Source organism: Triticum dicoccoides, chromosome 1B (assembly GCF_002162155.2).
Source record: "Triticum dicoccoides isolate Atlit2015 ecotype Zavitan chromosome 1B, WEW_v2.0, whole genome shotgun sequence".
NCBI lineage: Eukaryota > Viridiplantae > Streptophyta > Magnoliopsida > Poales > Poaceae > Triticum > Triticum dicoccoides.
This window is the reverse complement of record NC_041381.1, coordinates 150845526-150852275: the sequence shown is the minus strand read 5'-3', so window position 1 is coordinate 150852275 and position 6750 is coordinate 150845526.

The following is a 6750-nucleotide window of genomic DNA, read 5'->3' as shown; positions in this document are numbered from 1 at the left end:
ATGTTGACTGTGAGAGGGATGGGGACGAGGAAGAAAAGAAAGCAGTGTTTTTTTTCTTCTTCTAAGGATAACGTTCAAGCAGTAGCTTTTTTTTACGATAGCGTTTTAATATAAGTGTCATGGTTTATTTGGGAATTTTAGCTAATCATACCGGCTGAAATAACTTTGGAACATTATTACTTCTATTAGAGCATCTTCAACCGCCGCCCAACGCGGGGGCGCTAAAAATCAGTTTGCAGCACGCCGTTCGTCTGTTTTGGCGTGGCGGCCAGCGCTGGCTCCAGCGACCGCTGTAAAATGCAGCGCGCGTGTAGCTTCAGAAGACGCGCTAAAATGTAGCGCGCGCGAGCATCCGACGCTTGCCATATATTGCATTTTGTACACAAAATGAATTTCAAACATCAAAACAAAGACATGGCATAATTTAAATCACACAAACAAGTTCATGATGACTAAAAAGTTCATGCCCACTAGTTCAAATTCATGCCCACAATATCATCCAACCAAGTTCAAAATCCGAACCAAATTCATGACACAAAAGTTCACACCAACGAATGGCCCATCAACGATCAAGCCTCGTCCTCGTCTTCATCTTCCTCTTCCTCCGATTCATCATCCGAAGAGGATTCTTCCTCCTCCTCTTCATTGTCGCACACGGTGTTGGCAAGATCTTCAACGGCATCATGCGAAAGTGTTGGCACACCGGAAGACATGTCGCCCATGCCGCCTGGAGGTGCTCCCATGCCTCCCATGAGAGACGCATAACTCATGCCTCCCATGCCGCCAATGCCACCCGAAGGTGCTCCGAAGCCACCCATGCCTCCCATGGTCTTCATGGTAGCTCCAAAGCCACCCATGGCACCCATGCCGCCCATGGTAGTTCCGAAGCCACCGATGCCTCCCATGTCGTCAATGCCACTACCACCCATGCCACCAATGCCGCCCGGAGATGCTCCGAAGCCACTCATGCCTCCCATGGTCTTCATGGTAGCTCCAAAGCCACCCATGGCACCCATGTCGTCCATGGTAGCTCCGAAGCCACCAATGCCTCCCATGCCGCCAATGCCACCGCCACCCATGCCGCCAACGCCGCCCATGCCGCCAATGCCACCGCTGCCCATGCCGCGAATCATGGCTCTTTTTTGGATCAAGACTTCTTCACGGGTAAGATTGACATATTCCTTTTGCGCCTCATTGAGGGTAGATGTGTCCAAGAAGAACAAGTACTTCTCCCATTCCAACAACCTAGATCGCTCCTCCATGCCCACCTTCCTCTCCTCCAATGTCACCTTCCTCTCCTCGGCCGCACCCTCCTCTCCTCGGCCGCCAACCTCCTCTCCTCGGCCGCGACATCTTGGTTCCTTGCCATCTTCCTCACCTCCTTCACTTCTTTTCTTGCCTCCAGAATAGCTTCCATAGCATTTTTGAGCTCATCATCCCCTTTCCTCTTCTTCTTTTCTTTTGCGTCTTTCTTGCACCCATCGGTCGTTTTGGCTTCGAGTATGAAATAGAGTTTAGTGTAGAGCTTCTCTTGCCGTGATCACTTGATGCCTCCTCCTCCTCATCATCCAACTCAATTGTTCGCTTGCGTTTGTTGCTCTCGTCAACATCATCGATGCCGTCACGCTTCTTCCATTTCTCATCATCCTTCAATTCCTCATAGCAATGAGGCAAAGTAAATGGTCTCCCTTTCTTGATCTCCCCTTTCTTGGTCTTCTTCTCCTCTCCTTTGAACAAGTTTTGTGCAATATTAAACTACAAAAAACAAAACAAGTTAGCATTACAAACACCAATAACAAGCATGATGAACATGGATGAAATGGCACTTACCCTATCTATATCATTAGTGCCACTTGGGTTCAACTTCTCAACCGCCTTTTTGTGTGGCCGCCCATTTTTGACAATCTCGGTTGATTGTCGACCATTGGGAGCGAAGAGATCATGCCGAGCGGTCAATTCCACTCTTGTTGTGTACATCAAAGTGCTCCTTCATCTGGCTCCAATATGCATCTCTACTTTGATCACCTCCAACGGATGGATCCCTCGACACTTGCAACCAAGTATTGCATAGCAATATGTCTTCATCGTTGGTGTAGTTGCCACCTCTTCCTTTCGGTGCGTCGACAATGCCCTCACCATCCTCGTCCACCTCGAACTTATGGTCATCGAAATGCATGTCATTGGTTTGAGACCAATGAGAATTGTTGGAGCCAACACCCATAGTTGACATACATGCCTCGTCGTTGACACTACAAAGTATATACAACGAAGCACATGAGTTATCTATATGTATGCATTCAAAAAATAACAACAACAAAGAGTTGACATTTTTTTACCTTTGGGGCATTTCCTCGAACACCTTGTGTGCGTCGGCCGCCGATTAACAAGTTAGCTTGCCGGCGCTTCGGTAGCCGCCGCGTCCGTCGCACGCCTGATACGTCCATTTTGCATCATGCTTTTATATTGATATTTATTGCATTATGGGCTGTTATTACATGATATATCACAATACTTATGTCTATTATCTCTTATTTTACAAGGTTTACATGAAGAGGGAGAATGCCGGCAGCTGGGATTCTGGGCTGGAAAAGGAGCAAATAATAGAGACCTATTTTGCACAGCTCCAAAAGTCCTGAAACTCCATGAAATTCATTTTTGGAATTAATAAAAAATACTGGCGAAAGAATCAGCGTCAGGGGGCCCACACCCTATCCACGAGGGTGGGGGCGCGACCCCCCTAGGGCGCGCCCCCTGCCTCGTGGGCCCCCTGACAGCCCTCCGGTGGCCATCTTCTGCTATATGAAGTCTTTTACCCTGGAAAAAATAGTAGGCAAGCTTACGGGACAAAACTCCACCGCCACGAGGCGGAACCTTGGCGGAACCAATCTAGGGCTCCGGCGGAGCTGTTCTGCCGGGAAACATCCCTCCGGGAGGGGGAAATCATCACCATCATCATCACCAACGATCCTCTCATTGGGAGGGGGTCAATCTTCATCAACATCTTCACCAGCACCATCTCCTCTCAAACCCTAGTTCATCTCTTGTATCCAATCTTTGTAACAAAACCTCAGATTGGTACCCGTGGGTTGCTAGTAGTGTTGATTACTCCTTGTAGTTGATGCTAGTTGGTTTAGTTGGTGGAAGATCATATGTTCAGATCCTTAATGCATATTAATACCCCTCTGATTTTGAACATGAATATGATTTGTGAGTAGTTACGTTTGTTCCTGAGTCTTGAGGACATGGGAGAAGTCTTGCTGTAAGTAGTCATGTGAATTTGGTATTCGTTTGATATTTTGATGAGATGTATGTTGTCTCTCCTCTAGTGGTGTTATGTGAACGTCGACTACATGGCACTTCACCATTGTTTGGGCCTAGAGGAAGTCATTGGGAAGTAATAAGTAGATGATCGGTTGCTAATGTGACAAAAGCTTAAACCCTCGTTTATGAGTTGCTTCGTAAGGGGCTGATTTGGATCCATATGTTTCATGTTATGGTTAGGTTTACCTTAATACTTATTTTGTAGTTGTGGATGCTTGCAATAGGGGTTAATCATAAGTGGGATGCTTGTCCAAGGAAGGGCAGCACCTAAGAACCGGTCCACCCACATACCAAATTATCAAAGTAACGAACATGAATCATTTGAGCGTGATGAAAACTAGCTGGATGATAATTCCCATGTGTCCTCAGGAGTGCTTTTCTCATATAAGAACTTGTCCAGGCTTGTCCTTTTCTACAAAAAGGATTGGTCCATCTTGCTGCACCTTATTTACTTTCATTGCTTGTTACCCATTACAAATTATCTTATCTCAAAACTATCTGTTATCGATAATTTTAGTGCTTGCAGAGAATACCTTACTGAAAACCGCTTGTCATTTCCTTTTGCTCCTCCTTAGGTTCGACACTCTTACTTATCAAAAGGACTACGATAGATCCCCTACACTTGTGGGTCATCAAGACTCTTTTCTTGCGCCATTGCCAAGGAGTGAAGTGCCTTTGGTAAGTGGAACTTGGTAAGGAAAAAATTATATAGTGTGCTGAAATTTACTGTCACTTGTTACTATGGAACATAATCCTTTGAGGGGCTTGTTCGGGGTATCTTCACCCCGAGCAGTAGAGCAAAGATTTGCTCCTCAACCTACTGAACCTACTGAAAATGTTTACTTTGAAATTCCTTCGGGTATGGTAGAGAAACTGCTAGCTAATCCTTTTACAGGAGATGGAACATTACATCCCGACTTGCACCTAATCTATGTGAATGAAGTTTGTGGATTATTTAAGCTTGCAGGTATGCCTGATGATGTTATCAAGAAGAATGTTTTCCCTTTATCTTTGGAGGGATAGGCATTGACATGGTTTAGGCTATGTGATGATATGGGATCATGGAACTACAACCGATTGAAATTGGAATTTCATCAGAAGTTTTATCCTATGCATCTTGTTCATCATGATCGTAATTACATATATAATTTCTGGCCTCGCGAAGGAGAAAGCATCGCTCAAGCTTGGGGGAGGCTTAAGTCCATGTTATATTCATGCCCCAATCATGAGCTCTCAAGATAAATGATTATTCAAAAAATTTATGCTCAGCTTTCTCTCAACAATCGCTCCATGCTCGATACTTCTTGTGTTGGGTCTTTTATGATGAAGACTATTGAGTTCAAATGGGATTTATTGGAAAGAATTAAACACAACTCTGAAGATTGGGATCTCAACGAAGGTAAGGAGTCAGGTATGACACCTAAGTTTGATTGTGCTAAATCTTTTATGGATACCAATGTCTTCCGTGAATTTAGCACTAAATATGGACTTGACTCTGAGATAGTAGCTTCTTTATGTGAATCATTTGCTACTCATGTTGACCTCCCTAAGGAGAAGTGGTTTATAATCCTCCCACTGAAGTAAAAGTAGTTGCACCAATTAAAGTTGAAGAAAATACTATCACTTATAATGATCCTATTGTCCCTACCACTTATATTAAGAAACCCCCTTTCCTAGGATATAAGATCACGCTAAAGCTTCAATTGTGGTTCGTAAGAGTAATACTAAAACACCTACACCACCTGAGCAAATTAAAGTTGAACCTAACATTGCTGTGGTTAAAGATCTCTTGGCTGATAATATTGAGGGGCATGTTATTTACTTCTGTGATGAAGCCGCTACAATTGCTAGACCCGATTCTAAGAATAAACATAGACCTGTTGTAGGCATGCCTGTTATTTCTGTTAAAATAGGAGATCATTGTTATCATGGCTTATGTGATATGGGTGCTAGTGCTAGTGCAATACCTTATTCCTTATATACCGAAATTATGCATGATATTGCACCTGCTGAGATAGAAGAAATAGATGTCACAATTAAGATTGCCAATAGAGATACTATTTTACCATTTGGGATTGTTAGAGATGTTGAAGTCTTGTGTGGGAAAGTTAAATATCCTACTGATTTTCTTGTTCTTGGTTCCCCACAAGATAGCTTTTGTCCCATTATATTTGGTACGCCCTTCTTGAATACTGTTAATGCCAAGATAGACTGCAAAAAAGATATTGTTACGATTGGTTTGGACGATATGACTCATGAGTTTAATTTTGCCAAATTTCATAGACAACCCCATGATAAAGAATTTCCTAGTAAGGATGAAATTATTGGTCTTGCTCCTATTGCCGTGCCTCGTAATGATCCTTTAGAACAATATTTGCTAGACCATGAAAATGATATGTTCATGAATGAAAGAAGGGAAATAGATGAAGTATTCTTTAAATAGGGACCCATTTTGAAACACAACTTGCCAGTTGAAATTCTAGGGGATCCTCCACCACCCAAGGGTGATCCCTTGTTCGAGCTTAAACCATTACCTGATACTCTTAAATATGCTTATCTTGATGAAAATAAAATATATCCTGTTATTATTAGTGCTAACCTTTCAGAGCAGGAAGAGGAGAGATTATTGAAAACTCTAAAGAAGCACCGTGCTGCTATTGGATATACTATTGATGATCTTAATGGCATTAGTCCCACTCTATGTCAACACAAAATAAATTTGGAGGAAGACGCCAAACCAATTATTGATCACCAAGGATGGTTAAATCCTAAGATGAAGGAAGTGGTAAGAAAGGAAATACTAAAGCTCCTAGAGGCAGGTATAATTTATCCCGTTGCTGATAGCTAGTGGGTAAGTCGTGTTCATTGTGTCCCTAAGAAGGGAGGTATTACTGTCGTTCCTAATGGTAAAGATGAATTGATCCCACAAAGAATTGTTACAGGTTATACGATGGTAATTGATTTCCGCAAATTAAATAAAGCAACTAAAAAGGATCATTACCCTTTACCTTTTATTGATCAAATGCTAGAAATATTATCCAAACATACACATTTTTGCTTTCTAGATGGTTACTCTGGTTTCTCTCAAATACCCGTATCAGCGGAGGATCAAGAAAAGACCACTTTTACTTGTCCTTTCAGTACTTTTGCTTATAGACATATGCATTTTGGTTTATGTAATGCACCTGATACCTTTCAAAGATGCATGATGGCTATATTCTCTGACTTCTGTGAAAAGATTTGTGAAGTGTTTTCATGGATGATTTCTCCGTTTATGGATCTTATTTTGTTGATTGCTTGAGCAACCTTGATCAAGTTTTGCAGAGATGCAAAGACACTAGCCTTGTCTTGAATTGGGAGAAGTGCCGCTTTATGGTTAATGAAGGCACTGTCTTGGAGCACAAAATTTCTGAAAGAGGTATTGAAGTT